The following is a 17,311-nucleotide window of genomic DNA, read 5'->3' as shown; positions in this document are numbered from 1 at the left end:
ACACACAGCTCTCAGATCAGCCAGCAAAAATTAAAAACAAACCATCAAGAACAATTAATTGGCAAAAATGACATAAAAGACAGGAGAGAGAGAAGGAGACAGAGAAAAGGAGAGAGAGATGGACAGTCAAGAATTTACATTCTCTCTCTCTCTCTCTCTCTCTCTCTCTCTCTCTCTCTCTCTCTCTCTCTCTCTCTCAACTTTCCAATATTGAAAACAATACTGTGCGTAATTAGCATAAATAATCCCAAACTTTGCCTGTGGTCACTCCATCCCTTTGTGCATACAGTATAATAGTGATATAACTTGATGCTCACTTTTAATGTCTTAAACACTGACTGAGGGACTACAGATCACACTTGAGCCTGCCTAGCTTTTGAGATCTGTAAAAAAAAAAGAAAAAAAAAAAAAGGCCCTTTTGCAGATATTCCCACTGTCAGAGGTCCATCTATTTATTTGACATTTGTAAGAGGGCTTTTTCTTGTATTGGCCTCAGGCTATGAAATGAATCCCCTTAGGAATTTCACTTGGCCAATCTCTTAGCATGTTTTTTTTTTAATCTATAAAGACACAGTTCTTTCCTCAGCCCTTGCTCATTTTTAATATAAATTTTAATATTTTAAAATCTCTTGAGTTCTGTATGTTGTTTTTTTTAAATTACTTAGGCATTTAAAGTACCGTAGTCTGTAGCAGAAAGGCATGGTATCAATAAAATAAAATAAAATAAAACAAAATAAAATAAAAATAGATATGTTCCTACTGATCTAGTCTGTGTCTTTCACAAAAAGAGCTTTGAGTGTGGGGAATTGAATGAATACCTAACTATTCTTCAGAAGCTACAAAGGCAGACAGGATTTTTTCCAGGCTCAGCAGAAGAGACGACTCAAAGAATTAGATGGCTTTCTAAGGTATCTGCAGGAGGCTTGTAAATTTTAGCCTTGGAAAAGCCTTTAAAAGAAGAGAGATCACATCTACTTATTCTATAGCTCTGCAGAGTCTTTTGATCTTTGCTTCTGCAGTCCAATATTTCCAGTATCGGAAGCCAAGTGAGATTCTCCTTCCCCTTTGCCTGCTGTTAACATTCAGTCTGCACTCTTCTGCTGCTAGAAGGTTTATTTCCATGCAATAATTAACTTACCAACAGTATAAAGGGAATCACATGGTTTCTTCTTCTTCTAAGTATTCATAAAGCAAATCCGCCAGGGAAGCCGGGAAAAGTTATTCCAATTGGGCTTGCTTTTAAGAGCTGGAATGACAATTGCAGCTGCCTGGCACCAGTCCCATATTCTCTGAGCTTCCTGTCTGCCAGAATAGAAGATTGGCTTTCTGTTGGGGAAGAAACGGTCATAAAAAGAAAACTCCAAACATCTGAAATCTGTTTACCAATTACAGTGAAAGATGTATTAAATGTGCTGGAATTCTTTAGGCCATTTGAAACTGAAAACTGTCGGGCTGCAGGAAGCAAGAGGGCCAGCAAAAAAGCTGCTGGAAAGAGCATTAAGCCAGATTGGGATAGTTTTGAGGCCAATATCAGGCCGCTCCTGGTTTCTGGCACCGATTTGCTGCAAGTCTGGGTAGAGACAGATGACAGTTAAATCCAGCCATGACCATTCATCATATGGAATGCATATTCCAGCTGGCTAAACTGTGAAATTGTTGCCTGGTTTGGTGCTGCAATGATTGAAACAGTGTGAGAGAAGACTACCCCTCTGCAGATGTCAATACGTTCATAGAGATCCTGTCCCTTGAGATCTCAAGCAAATCAGCAGAAAAACCTATTTTTCCAGGCCTTTTGTTCGGCCCTAAATAAGTGAAGAGTTGGGATCCTACGACTTTGCAATCACACCACAAGAGGACCACCTGTTGAATGGCAACTACATAAGGAGACTATCCAAATGTTCCTGTTTGATCAAACTACTCCTAAGCCCAACATATTCCCTTTCCAACATTCTCTTCTCAACCCTGACACAAACGTGCCTTCTGTAACTTACTTTTTTGGTCCTGTTCCCACAGTGCTCCCTTTCTCTAGTCCCCAGTCTCTAGTGAATGAATGAATGAATGAATGAATGAATGAATGAATGAATGAATGAATGAGGCTTAACTGTCCTTGGTCCTAGTGGTATTGATGTGGCATTTTCCTCCTTAATCCAACACTCTGGAGGGAAGTCAAGTGACTGCTATCCCTGAAACCGAGTCAACAGGAATGAGATAGGAATTTGCATAGGGGAGAGCAAATGTCCTGCTTACACGCTTTGACTTTTTGACTATCCTGTAAATCCTAATGTGTTTATATAGAAGCATCTTTATAGACCAGAGAAGAAGCAATTTTGTAAAAAACGATGTCTCCATTTTGCAGAAATTTCACACCTTATCTTAACAAAGTCGTTTAACTGTCTAAAAGAAGGGTGTCCACATTTGGCAACTTTAAGACTTGCCTGCTAGGGAACTCTAGCAACTGGAGTCCACAAGTCTTAAAGCTGCCAACATTGGACACCCCTGGTCTAAAGAATGGGACTGAGTATATTTTCCATATTTTCAAGTCATGAATGAGGTTGTTCATTGCAACCCAAAGGACAAAGTAAGTGTGAAGAGCCAATGTTAAAAAAGACAAATGCCTTGGCTCTCAACTTGGAAATGTTCCTATTTATTCAAAATCTTCATTTCCTGTGTTTGCTAATTCTACTTCCTATACATGATTAAAATATAGTAAGTTTCTTGGCAGTTTCCAGGCAGGCATATCATAGGAAGAGGAGAAGGAGGTGATATATTTGTGGAACTACTAGCTCTCTCAGACCTTTCATTTACTGGATACAATTTGCCCTTCAGGACACAATGCAAATACTCGTGCTGGCAGACATTTATTTTCCCTTTTCTTGTCACAACCAAGTTTAAACAAAACCTAGCCCTTACAAATAATTTCAATGGAGCACCACCAATTTTAAAGCTGATATTTATATTTAAATATAAATAAAGACTTATAAATAAGAGCTCTATATTTAATGTTCTCATTATCACTGCGATTCTAGTTTTTCCATTACTTTATCAATTCATTCTAGTCAAATAACTGCCTCACTTCACAAAGCAGAAAATGCATTGATGCTGCATGCATTTAAAATAATTGGCTAAATTTTGATTTTACTACCTAGCAATCTTGGTGGTTTCTTATTCATAAGGTGCTATGCAGTGGTGAAATCCAATTTTTTTTTACTACTGGTTCTGTGGGCATGGCTTGGTGGGCATGGTGTGGCTTGGTGGGCGTGGCTTGGTGGATGTGGCAGGGGAAGGATACTGCAAAATCTCCATTCCCACCCCAATCCAGGGGAAGGATACTACAAAATCCCCATTCCCTCCCCACTCCTGGGGGAAGGATATTGCAAAATCTCCATTCCCACCCCACTCTGGGGCCAGCCAGAGGTGGCATTTGCCGGTTCTCGGAACTACTCAAAATTTCCTCTACCAGTTCTCTGAACTGCTCAAAATTTCTGCTACCGGTTCTCCAGAACCTGTCAGAACCTGCTGGATTTCACCCCTGGTGCTATGTGCAGATTTTTATCCAAAAAATAAGAATAAGCCTTGGTCCTCATCAAGTTGATGACAGTCTAGAACAGGAGTCTCTAACCTTGGCCACTTTAAGGCTTGTGGACTTCTGGGAGTTGAAGTCCACAAGTCTTAAAGTTACCAAAGTTGGAGACCCCTGATCTAGAACAAACAAGGCACTTTTTGACAGTTGAGAGAGATTTTTTTTAAAGCCAGGCATTCTACTTTATGGAAGGAAATCACCTAGGTGAAGGGCAACCAGAAAACCATTTTTGAGCACATGCCCAAATTAAAAATAAAGATGTTTAGAAGATCTGAATTTGATTTTTGAGTTGCATTCCAAAAAGCAATAGGTGGGGTCAGGATGAAAGTTAAATTTGATCTCCTCTCATGTGTGTTCTATAAAGGACAGTTAATATAATTGCTCTGTACTCCTAAATTTTCACTTTCTTTCATATTAATAATAGCGGTAATCAATAGTTACAGTTTTATGAGAATCTTTGGAAGATGTAGCACCTGAGATTACATCAAGTGGCCCTTAAAATGGTCCATTCCCAGCCATCCAGGAGTGGCATTTGGGGGTTCACTGAACCCCGGTGATTCTTGGCTAGAGGATCACCCGAACCCTGCCAAACCCCGAGGAGCCCACCCCTGGCCCTATCCAACAAAGTGAAATTTAATGTGGGGAAAAGTAAGGTTTTACACTTAGGCAGGAAAAACCAAAGGTACAAGTACAGATTAGACGAAACCTGGCTTAAAAACAGTAACCGTGAGAGGGACCTTGGATGATCACTTAAATATGAGCCAGCAGTGTGCGGCAGCAGGTAAAAAAGCTAATACAATCCTTGGTTCTATAAACAGAGCCATATAATCAAAATCACATGAAGTATTAGTACCATTTTATAAAGCTTTAATAAGGCCACACCTGGAATACTGCATCCAGTTTTGGTCACCACATTACAAAAAATATATTGAGACTTTGGAAAAAGTGCAAAGAAGAGCAGCTAAGATGAATAAATGCCTGGAGATAAAAAACATATGAAGAATGGTTGCACAATTTGGGATTGGCTACTCTAGAGAAAAGAAGTACTAAGAGGGACATGATAGCAGTATTCCAGTATTTGAGAGGCTGCCATAAAGAGGAAGGGGCCATTTTATTTTCCAAAGTACCAGAGGGCAGGATGGAAACTAATTGAGGAAAGGCAACCTAGAATTGAGGAGAAACTTCCCAACAGTGAGTACAATTAACCAGTGAAACAGCTTGCCTTCAGAAGTTGTGGGTGCTTTATCATTGGAGGTTTTTAAGAAGAGACTGGACAGTCACTTGTCTGAAATGGTATAGGGCTGTGATGGTGAACCTATGGCATGCGTGCCACAGGTGGCACGCAGAGCCCTCTCTGCTGGCACGCGAGCTGTCGCCCAGCTCAGCTCCACCTCACATGCACGCGTGCCTCCCACCGGCCAGCTGATTTTTGGGTCTCTGTCATGCATGCACATGGGGCGGGGCACATGTGGGAGATATTTGCACATGCCGGGGGCATGGGGGGTCATGCGTGTATGCGCAGGGTGTTCACACACATGTGGGGGTCACACACACACATGCACGGGGGTGGGAGGAGTGCAGGGGGGTCTGCCACCCCACCATGCCCCGTTTTCAGCACACGATGACAAAAAGGTTAGCCATCACTGGTATAGAGTCTCCTGCTTGAGCAGAGGATTGGATTGGATGATCTTGAAGGTCCCTTCCAGCTCTATTCTGATTGATAGTAGGCTCAGAGATAGTGGCAGATTAGGGTGCAGGGGATGCTAAAGAGCTCTGCGTGCTTCAGCATGGAGGTCTTCCCAGTTACCAGGAGTGCCAGGCAACCTAGCAGATCAGCCCAAGCACCACATGAATTCCCTGCCTCTGCAGAAGATGGCAACTTCTGAATGAGCAGCAAGCCCAGTGGTGAATTTCTCCCGGTTCGGTCCAGTTCTATGGAACTGGTAGTAAATCCGGTGGGAGACTCCACCCACCCACCACGATGTCATCATGGGTGATATGTGCAGAAGCTTTTGTGCATGCGCGGAAGTGCGTGCGCGCTCCCGCTGCGAACCAGTAGTAAAGGTAAGTAGAACCCACCCCTGAGCAAGCCTCACCTGAACTTGCCCAATTGCCAAAAGGAGAGGTAACCAGATCATAGTTCTTCTCAGTCCTATCCAAATATGCCTGACATTCCCATCACATTGCCCTTTGCCATTCGCTTCTATTAATCCCAAAAGCATGACCCCTATTGTTACAGTCGAAAGTCATCATGCAACAATTTTGTCCATCCATTACTAACATCTTACCTGTGGTAAGAAGACAGGTGGAAGAAGCGACGGGACCATGTGGGAACATCACACATGCAAGAAGAGACAGTTCGAGGAACCCTTTAAGCTTTATTGAAGAAGCCAGAAAACTGTAAAATATCCTCCCTTAAATAATTTAGGGCAACTCGAGAAGGGAAAGTAACCTCTCATTGTACTTACAATTCCCAGGAATGCCAACATTTCCACTGTCAGCCATAACATCTGGGAAGCTGTAGTTGGGTGGGGAGGACAGGGAAAGAGGCACAAATTGCCTATTCAGGTGTACAGCAAATCTTACATTCAGTTATGTGTAACAGTTCTAATTTATCTTGAATGAAAAATATCATCTGCTTTCAGCCAGATGGCTGAATTTATTATTTTTTTCCCATGACTAAATAACAAAGCATTGGAACGTACTTCGAATGTAAGCTATTAAATGCTTGGCGATTTCTTGTGAAGTCCATTGGAGGCAGAGTTTTTCCTTCTTTATCTCCCTCTTCATTTTAAGCATATTTCCCGAGAGGGTCTGACTACCAGCACACGAGTAAACACTGTTTTCAAATGTCAGATGCACCCTTCTCTTCCAGTACTTAACAATTTATGTATCAGTCAGTTGGATTTAATGTTTTTTGCCGTTTGGCATTTAGAAACCCAAGATGCAGCTACAGGGATCAGGGACTGCCTGGCAGTCATTCAGAGAAGCACTGTCGTTTCATCAACACTCTCCAGGAAAAGTCAACATAGCAAAATGCAGTTTTAAAGAGCCACAGAAACTGAAATTGCCAAGCGAGGAAAGATGAACCTTCCAAAGCTCAAAAGGAAATACTGCAACACTGGAGACCTTACTGATTGAACTCAGGCAGCTAATGTGCAATACAGATATTCCCAATCTGGTGCTTTCTGAATTTCCTATCAGTCTTGGGTGGGAGGGCCAATCAACACATTAGTAGGAAATAACGAAAGCTTTGTGGTCCCATGCATAAAGAAAGGGAAACATTGACACAACAATAATCCATGGTTATGAATCTGGCTAAGGTTTTACCCATGGCTGACTCTTAGGATGATTGGTTGGGAATTAAGAGTGGGTTTAAGCATGTTTGAATACACAAAAGCTAAAATACTCTATGCAGGAGGATATGAATGCATCTCAAAGGCAGAAAGCTGTGGATATATTCAGAGTTGTGCTGGTGCAGAGGTTAGAATGCAGCAGTGGTGGGATTCAAAAATTTTTACTATCGGTTCTGTGGGCGTGGCTTGCTGGGCATGACTTGATGGGCGTGGCAGGGGAAGGATGCTGTAAAATCTTCATTCCCTTTCCACTCCAGGGGAAGGTTACTACAAAATCCCCATTTCTTCCCGATCAGCTGGGACTCGGGAGCAGAGAATAGATGGGGGCGGAGCCAGTCAGAGGTGGTATTTACCAATTCTCCAAACCACTCAAAATTTCCGCTACCGGTTCTCCGGAACTGGTGACAACTTGCTGAATATCACCTCTGGATTGCAGTATTGCAGGCTAAATCTGCCAACTGCCAGGAGTTCGATCCTGACGGCTCAAGGTTAACTCAGCCTTCCAACCAGTGGTGAAATCCAAATTTTTTTACTACCGGTTCTGTGGGCATGGCTTGGTGGGCATGGTGTGCTTTGGCTTGGTGGGCATGGCAGGGGAAGGATACTGCAAAATCTCCATTCCCACCCCACTCTGGGGCCAGCTAAAGGTGGTATTTGCCGGTTCTCTGAACTATTCAAAATTTCCGCTACCGCTTCTCTAAACTGCTCAAAATTTCTGCTACCAGTTCTCCAGAATCTGTCAGAACTTGCTGGATTTCACCCCGCTTCCAACCTTCCAAGGTCAATAAAACGGGGACCCAGATTGCTGGGGGCAATATGCTGATTCAGTAAACTGCTTAGAGAAGGCTGTAAAGCACTATGAAGCAGTATATATGTGTTGTGACCCCGACTCCCAAGCCTGTCCTAACAGACAGGCTAAGTGCTATTGCTATATTCAGCTGAATTCTAATAAAAAAAAACTGGTTGAAGTAGGTACTTCCCTATAAGACCCAACATAGCAACCTCTGGGGTGCCTTGTGTATTTTTTTTTAAATCTTCTGATATAATTGCTAATGTGCTGTTTGTATAGCATCTAATCTGATCCTGTAAGAAGGTGTCAAAAGTTTGCAAAAAGACATTAATACGTTATACCTCTAACTCCTTTGTACGTTCAAAGGAGAATAGAAGCTGAAGATTTCCTGTCATTTTACAATCTTGTTAGAAAATAATTGTCAAAGAGATAAAAATGGTCTTCTCTAACTTGGATCCTGTAGAGAATAAGATAACCATGACAGAGATATGCTGCATATTTTTCTCCAGGTCATCTCCTTACTCTCTATGGTGCCATCCCAATGTGTTTTCCAACCATCTCCACTGATTACACTGGCTAGGAAGAGATAAGTTTTCCAATCCAAACACATCTAAAGTCTCTTAAAAGTAAAACTGTGCAGAAAGTATTTAGAAACATTTAATTCTTGATGCTTATGTCAGTAGACATGTCCTAGCTACATGGGTCCAGAAATGCAGGCTTGGAATTGGTCTGGCTCTACAAAGTGAAATAAAGCATTGGATATAAAGATTTTGTACGCTCAAATCACAGGAAACAGTAACGTTGAACTTGGGATTGGAAACCTTAAGTGTAAAAAAATGGAAAAGGTTGAAACTTAATATTTGGTCTGGACTTTCAGCAAGGAGACCTATCCTATTTACATTTCCCCTTGTAACATTCATGGTGGATGTTGCAAATACCAGAAATTCCACAAGCGAAAGCATCTTTCCAGATTAATGTAGCTCTTTCCACGTTTCCACTTTTGGTGTGAGAAGAATGATACAGGCTGGTCACTAGTGATAGGTGATACCCTGCAGTCTGATACCCTGTGGGGAAACTGGTAGCACTGATAGCAATGAGCAAAACCCCTGGTTTGGACCGGTTTGCAAGAACTGGTAGTAAAACCAGCCAGAGGCCCCGCCCAGTGCCCCAGATGTCATCATCGGCGATCTGCGCATGCACAGAAGTTTCTGCGCATGAGCAGAAGCAAGGCGCGTGATCCCATTGTGAACCAGTAGTAAAGGTAAATAGAACCCATCCCTGCTGGTCACCTTTCAAATTCCCTTTTGGCTTTCTTTTATTTCACAGATGCTGTTTCAATTATCTGATTGATTCCCCCTCTCTCTCTCTCTCTCTCTCTCTCTCTCTCTCTCTCTCTCTCTCTCTCTCTCTCTCTCTCTCTCTCTCTCTCTCTCTCTCTCTTTTTCCCCCACCTCACCCCAAAGCAACTAATGGCAAACAAGTTCTGAACAACTTTGCAGGGGAGAAAAAAACTTCAGGGAATTGTCTCAGCCGTTGCCAGGAGTTGAAAACTGACTGACTCAGAGAGAGAGAGAGAAAGAGAGAGGGAGGGAGGGAGGGGGAGAAGGGGAGAGAGAGAGAGAGAGAGAGAGAGAGAGAGAGAGGGAGAGGGAGAGGGAGAGGGAGGGTGAGTTATTTCAGATTTGGAAGGTGTGTACCTTTGCAACTTGTTCTCATTTCAAGCAGCCTTTCTCAAGATCCTCCCTATTCGATATGTGGGACTGCAACTCCCTGAAAGGTGCCACTTTTGAGATTATCTGCTACAATGTCCTACCTGTCAATGACTACTTCAGCTTCAACTACAACAATACACGAGCACACAATAGATACAAACTTAAGGTAAACCACTCCAAACTCGATTGCAGAAAATACGACTTCAGCAACAGAGTGGTCAATGCCTGGAATGCATTCAGATTCTGAAATCTGATTGTGTGGTTTCATTCCAAAACCCCCCAAATTTTAACCTAAGACTGTCTACTGTTGATCTCACCCCATTCCTAAGAGGTCTGTAAGGGGCGTGCATAAGAGCACCAGCGTGCCTACCGTCTCTGTCCTAATGTTTCATCTACTTGTATCTATTTTATGTATTCAATTCATGCTTATAATTATATAAATTACCTAATACATTCTTGACAAATAAATAAATAAATATAAATAAATAAATAAATAAATAAATAAATAAATAAAATAAAAAGATGTTTTGCTCATTGCTATCAGTGCTACCAGTTTCACCGCAGGGTATCAGACTGAACTTACAAATGCCATTCCTTGGGATTTCAAGTTTGACTGCCTTTGGGAAACAATTACATAAATCTATAGAAAATATGCAGGTTGCATATTGTGTTCCACACTGATGGTGTTTGGTTAAAAGGGAGGATTGAATTGATTTGTGCCTCCCTTTGACTTGTTCAGTTTTAATCTAATGAAAAAAAAATAGCGTCCTGGGGCTTTGAAATGGAGTATATAATCTAGGCCAGAATGTGAGTTCTAGGAACATTTTAACCATATAGGAAGAATTTTAGCAATTTTCATGTAGATTGGTTGCATTTAGGGTTTGTTTGTTTTTTGTTTGGCCGTTGGGACACCCTTGAGAAAATGGGTGTTAATCAACAGGAAATATGCTTGGCAAAAATCTGCACTGATTTTTTTTCCTTAAATTTATTATTATTATTATTATTTTGGTTATTCACTAGCAATATCAAAAACTATCATTTTCCAATTTTGGGATTGTCTTGTAGGAAGTTAGCACCCACCCCTTTCCTAGAAGAATGAAATATTTTAGGAAATATTAAAAAGGCAGAATATTATATTTTCCTGGATGAGAAATGGAGAAACATGTTTTAAAGACAAAAGCAACTCCCTGCATCTGCCACCTTTGACAATGGGCCATTAAGGCCTGAGCCAGTCTATTCTACATAACAAAGATCTACAGGCAGAGCCTTAATAGGAATCCCAAAGCCCTTTCATTACATCATTACCCAGCAAGGCTCAAGCAAACTTGGACTCAGGACAGCCTACAGAGTTGCCCCTGCATGGCCCCATGGGAGTCTGACAGCCAATCAGAGTGCATTTCTTGCACAGGAGTGGGAGGCCCCGGGGCAGGGCCCAAGAGAAGGTATAAAACCAAGGGACTCTCAGCATCTTGGCCCATTTTTTCCTTCACCCAACATCTTGATCGCCTTTTCTGTTCAGGAACTCGACATGTGATCCTGTCCATCAATAAATCTTCTTTCCAAGCAACTTCCATGAATCCAGTGTCTTTTTCCCCACTTGGAACTGAACCCAGAAGGATATTTCTTCCAACAGTCTCTATTTTCTTTTTTTATGTTTTCTTATTTTAAGATGGCAAAAACACATTCCTCTCCATGAACGAAGATAATTACATCCCTGAGCTTCAGCATATATTAAACAATCTTCTGTCTTCAAATGCCCAGATAGGCTGTTTTTCTGATCTAAGGAGAAAAAGTTCAATTATAATCCTTCTGAAGACAACCTCTGAAGCATCCTCTCTAGGGACCACTCCAAATTAATCCATTCTAGCTGTTCTGATTATTCCCGTTCCCCAAGGTCTGGTTGCAGATAACATCTCCTTTGGTTGTTATGAAACCCCGGCATGTTATTATTATTATGAAATTATACTAGGAAAACCCATCAACAGATGTGCATGGAGTATTTAAGAGATTTTAGAATTTCAAATTTCTGTGGGTTTCATTAAGACATAGCAAAGAGCTGCATCATTCTTCACAAACATAATTCTCTTTGGGACATGTGGACAGGTTAAGAGGTAGAAGTAAAGAGAGGCTCAGGTAAACAGGCAAATATGTACTTTATGAGGTCAGGATTTTGTACAGTATTATTTGGTTATTTTAATCAATTCATTTTGTGTGGCTGGGCCATTGGAGACAATTTTTAAACGTGCAAAAGTCCTTAACCTGACCCCACATTAACAAGGAATATAGAACATTGATTCAACAAGAAATTCAACAACTGGCTTTTAGACAAATAAAGGAACTTACAGTATTTTAATAAGTTATTAAAATTATTATACACCACAATTGTGCTGTCTCTCCAAGTAATAGCTGATGGATTTGCATTCTCCAGCATTTCAAATGGAGCCAAATCCGTGTTATGGTTTGTCTTGTTTCAGCAGGTTTTACTGTATTTAAACATCCTGGGTTGTTCTATTGCTTATTGCTGATGTCTATTTTAAAATATTAGGCTGTTCTTTTTAGTACTGCATCTTCAGTAGGATTCAGAAACCTTTCTATTATAAGAGTCTGCTACATCAGATGATTTATAATCAAATTATTTGCTTCCAAAATTGTGACTCATATTGTTAACACATTGAAAGCCTTAGGAAGAAGAGAGGTTTAACAAATGCCAGGTGGTGATAAATGATATATTTGATAAAAGGAGATAACTGTGACTTAAATTTTAGAATCAAACTATTATTTTTCTGGGCCTTTGGCACACTAAAGCAATTGTCATGCTAAATAAAATGAAACTGTTTCTATGTAAGAAAGGGAAAAATCATTGTATTAGATGACTTTTTTACAATAAATTATAATGACATCTCTTTTGCTCCAACTTTGTCCCAGATGAAGTCAAGACAGCCTGCAGTTTTTTTGTTCCTGCTATTATTTTATCTCTGTCCTGAGAAAAGACTATAATCATTTGTCTTTTCTATTACATCATAACCATTTTACTCATAAAGCTAATAGATTAGTGAACTGCAGACCGAAGCCCCAGCTCAGAAGGCAATTTCCAATCTTTTCAGTTCTCTGTTTAGATAGTAACAAGAGTGTATCACTTTTATTATTTCCAGGAAATGCAGAGTAGGAGGCAATATGAGCAGTTGACTTTGATCTACATGAGAACCTGCTAATAGAGGTCCTAGCTAGACTTACAATATGTGCTAAGTCGTGATGTGATTTATTTGAACTTGATTTGGCAACTAGTTATGACTCATTTGGCAAAACACAGTTAAGCAAATTATGGTACTCTTCCTACAACCAGGTCAATGGGGAAAATCATACACAACATTAGAGGCTTCTTCACATGCTTTTCTTTCAATGCAATCTGTGTCACCATCTGCCAACAATGCCCCTCTGGATTCAATGTTGGACCAACAGCCAGACTTTAAACAAAAGAATTAATGGACAAACATTTGATAGCAGGAGTCAGAACAAGGCCAAAATACTATCTGAGCGTTTTAATCTCCCAGGACACTCAGCTACTGATTTCAAAGCGATTGTTTAAAATAAAGAAACTATACCAGCAACAGAGATCAGAAACTGCCAAACTTGCATACATCAAAACATTTCAGGCTATCTCAGAAAGTCTTTACAACTCAATCAATTTTAACACAATGCAAATATATTTATAACCTGCATCTGCAAACCACCCTTAGCCCAATGTCAAGTCTCATTTTTTTTTTTAAAAAAAAAAACAAACTACATTTCATTATGAAGTGAGTGAGCTACAGAATTAGTGCAGGGAAAGCACCTCAGAGGGAGACCACAGCTGCGATATAAGGATATCTGCAAGAGGGACCTAAAGGCCTTGGGAATGGACATTAACAACTGGGAAACCTTGACCTCCGATCGTTCAGCTTGGAGGCTAAAGATGCAGCATGGCCTTCTCCAATTCGAAGAGACACTTGTTCGGCAGGCTGAGGCAAAGAGGCAGTCCCGGAACCAGCGAAATCTGGGGGCTGGGCAGGGGACAGAATGTATCTGCCCTCAGTGTGGAAGGGATTGCCACTCTCGAATTGGCCTTTTTAGTCACACTAGATGCTGTTTTAGGACCTCTTTCCAGAGCACGATACCATAGTCTCTTGAGACTGAAGAATGCCAATGATGAGTGAGCTATTGCTCACAAAAGCTTATGCCTTTTAATAAAATATGTTAATCTGAAAAAATGCTATCACACACTTTTGATTTTTGGCTACCATACCTAATAAACTAATTCAGCTTTCCTTCTATATTGCCTTCAATCAATTTGGCAATGACTGTTCCTTAATGTTAAAGGCTTTATGATCTTTCAATATATGAAGATTGTGAATCCCAGACCCAGCTAGATTAAAATATGAGAATCATAGAAGCAGAAGAATCATAGGGCTGCAAAGAACCTTGGAGGTCTTCTAGTCCAGGGTCTCCAACCTTGGTCACTTTAAGACTTGTGGACTTCAGCTCCCAGAGTTCCTCAGCCAACTTTGCTGGCTGAGGAATTCTGGGAATTGAAGTCCACAAGTCTTAAAGTGGCCAAGGTTGGAGACCCCTGTTCTAATCCATCCCCTCACCCAAGGAAGGAATCCTCATATCATCCCAGACAAATGTTTATCTAATTTTTTCCTGAAAACCTTCAGCAATGGAGCAACCACAACTCCAGAAGGCAAGCTGTTCCATTGATTAAATTGTTCTCACTGTCAGGATATTCCTCCATATTACTAGATTGGATCTCTCTCTGATGACCTTCCATCCATTGCTTCTTGTCCTGCATTCAGGCACTGTGGAGAATAAATTGACACTCTCTTCCCTAAAACAGACCTTCAAGTATTAGAAGACTGCTATAATTTCTCCCCCCTCCCCCCAGTCTTCTCTTTGCTAGGCTAAATGAATTAATTCCCTTAGCCATTCATCCTATGATTTAGCCTCCAGAACCTTATCATCTTTTTTTTATTATTGAAAAAGTTTTCAAATACAAATTTTTCCCCCTTTTTTCCCCCCCCTCTCCCTCCCCCCTCCCTAACCCCCCTCCCCACCCCACCCATCCCCCCCTGTGACTTCTTCATAACAAAAAAAACCTAATTCATAACAGATTACTTACTCCCTCCTCTAGATATTGACCTTTACTTACTAAAAATATTATTAATATTATAACATCCCCCTTTATCCATACATTTCAGAAAAGAGAAAAGAAAGGAAAAAAAGGAAAAAAAAAAGACATTATACTATGACATTATAAAATAACTTCTCCACTTTAAAACTATACAATAAGTCCTACTTTAACATTTAATCTTCTATGTATATTACTATAACATTTCAAAGCAGCCTTCCCCATAAAATCTAGTTTAACATTTATTCCACTCTATCCATTTCCTCCACTCCCCTAAATATATCACTTAAAAATCCCTTTTCTTAGACTAATCAATCTACTAACTAGCTTATTCACCCACTATCATGCAAAATTACCATACACAACATTTCTTAATATCTTTGATTCACTGCCCACACTACTTAAAAATATATGTCTATATTTTCCATTATATCTAAATAAAAAAAAAGAAAAGACAATGACTTTAAATTTATAATCCATATAGTATCTTCTTTAAGGTCTTTCCACTGGATTGGTAGAACCAACATCCATAATCGGGTAACATAGCTTGCTGGTGCAACAGTTTATTCAGGATCTTCAATCATATCTGCCCCCATCAGTAGTAAATATCTTCTTATATATATAAAAGTAAAAACAACCACCCGAGTGACATTATAATTATATTCCATATAGTAATAATTGTGGGTTTCATCAGGATTATTAATTCCCATCATTGTAGTGGGTAACAACCCGATCTTCTGCATGCCCCAGCATAATTCTCTTGCCTTGTAATTCAAGATAATATAATATATTTATCAACACAAAAAAAAAATTCCAAAATGGATAATTCAAATCCATCAGTTTAAGGCTCATTTCACGTCCCCAAATTACGGCCATGCAGAGATCTGCCACAATCTTCAGGATGATATTAACCAATACGTTGCCTCTTCTGTGTTTACACATAATCATTCATATTTTAAAGTCACTGGCTTCACTGTTGCCTGATTTAGAAATTTCTATTTTTATGCCACCTATTTCTTTTTTTCTTTACTTTTTGTGGGTTTGGTTTCCATCCTGGTTTCTTTTCTACAAATTGTGTATCATCTGGTCGGATTTTGTTCTGCTTTGTAGATTGGTCTTGTTGGTTTTGTTTTTGTATCTCATATTTCTTTTTTATCCCTTGTATTTCCCCTAATTGGTTTCCATGCTTATCCTTGCCTTGATAAGTCATCACATTAAGGTTAAATGCCACTTCTCTCAGATTTGTAGATAGTCCAGCTGGGGTATCCAATGAATCCAAAGGCAATTCATCTGGTACAGTCTCTATATTTCGATATTTTACCTTTATTTCCGGCTCCTTCTGCTTATCCTGTATTATACCTGAAGATGTTAAGTTCATTTTCAACCTATTTTGATAAAATTCTTCCGCTCTTTCAACAGTATTTAGCTGATATCTTTCTCCTTGATATCTAAATATAATACCAACTGGGGCGTCCCACCTGAATGAGATATTTCTCTTTTTTAACTCATTCACCAGAAAACCAAATTTCTTCCTTTCCATCAATATCTTAGGTGGGAGTTCCTTGTAAATCCAAATCTTTCTTCCATGCAATTGCAAATTAGAATTGAAGGAATTTTGCACGATATTATTCCTAATTTCTTTATCTGTAAAATAAATCACCACATCTCTAGGCAATTGCCTTTGCTTGGCAATCCAAGAGTTGATTCGATAAACTCTGTCAATCCTACAAAACACTTCGTCAGGTTGAACCTTTAGAATCCCAGCTAGAAATTCAGAAGATATTTTCCTTAAATCATCTCTATTATTTTCCTGCAAACCTCTTAATCTTATCGCATATTCTGTGAAATTATATTGTACCATTAAAATCTCTTTTTCAATCTTCTGTTGCAGATTTTCTGCATTACCATACTTTTGATCAGCATCCATTTTAGGTTTTTCTTCTAAGCTATTATCCTGAATGTTTATCAAGTCATTTTCAATTTTTTGGATTCTATTGTCCAATTTATCTTGAATTCCTTCCATTTTAGACTCTAGTACATTAGTATTTGTGTCCAACTGTATCATAAATTCTGTAAAACCATTAGCCATTTTTGAGTTTTTTCTCCAAAAAATCAAACTTAGATTTCACCAATTCTTTAATTTCCTGCTTAAATTTTTCAAATTGCTGATTCACAATCTCCTCCCTTCTTTCAATCTCTTCTATAAAAAATTCTATTATATTAAAATCAGGTTTCTCAGACTGAAGAGTTAAGACTTGTTCCTTTAAGTTGTTGGTGGGGGAATTCCCCCCCCTCTTGTTTATCTGACTTTATGAGTCTCAGTGCCATGTTTCCTCCCAGGCAGGCTTTGTTAAAAAAAAGCAAGAAAGACTTCTTTCCAATCAACAACAATATCAGGTCTCCAAGGGAGAGAAAAAGAAAAAAAGACACAGGAGCGAAGTTTTGTCTACAAATGTAGCCAGTGGTATTTATTCCGCTACATTGTAGTAATAAAAAACGGAAGGACTTTCCCTTTCAGCCTCTCCTCCAGCCGACGCCATTTTAAAAGGCTTTTTTTCCTCTTTCTTTTCCTCCTCTCTCTTAAGTAATTTCTTTTAAAAAATCAGTAAAATACTTGCGGTTCAGTATTACAGGTCCAGCTCACATTTTCTTTGAGTAGTCTGTTAAATTTGCAGGCTTGCTTTTGACGCCTGGCTCTGCATCAGCAGA

The sequence above is a fragment of the Pituophis catenifer genome, unplaced genomic scaffold (genome assembly GCF_029215685.1).
Source record: "Pituophis catenifer annectens isolate HBS135680 unplaced genomic scaffold, rPitCat1.0.hap2 SCAF_1, whole genome shotgun sequence".
Classification (NCBI taxonomy): domain Eukaryota; kingdom Metazoa; phylum Chordata; class Lepidosauria; order Squamata; family Colubridae; genus Pituophis; species Pituophis catenifer.
The sequence above is the reverse complement of the archived record's forward strand: the minus strand, read 5'-3'. Positions refer to the sequence as shown.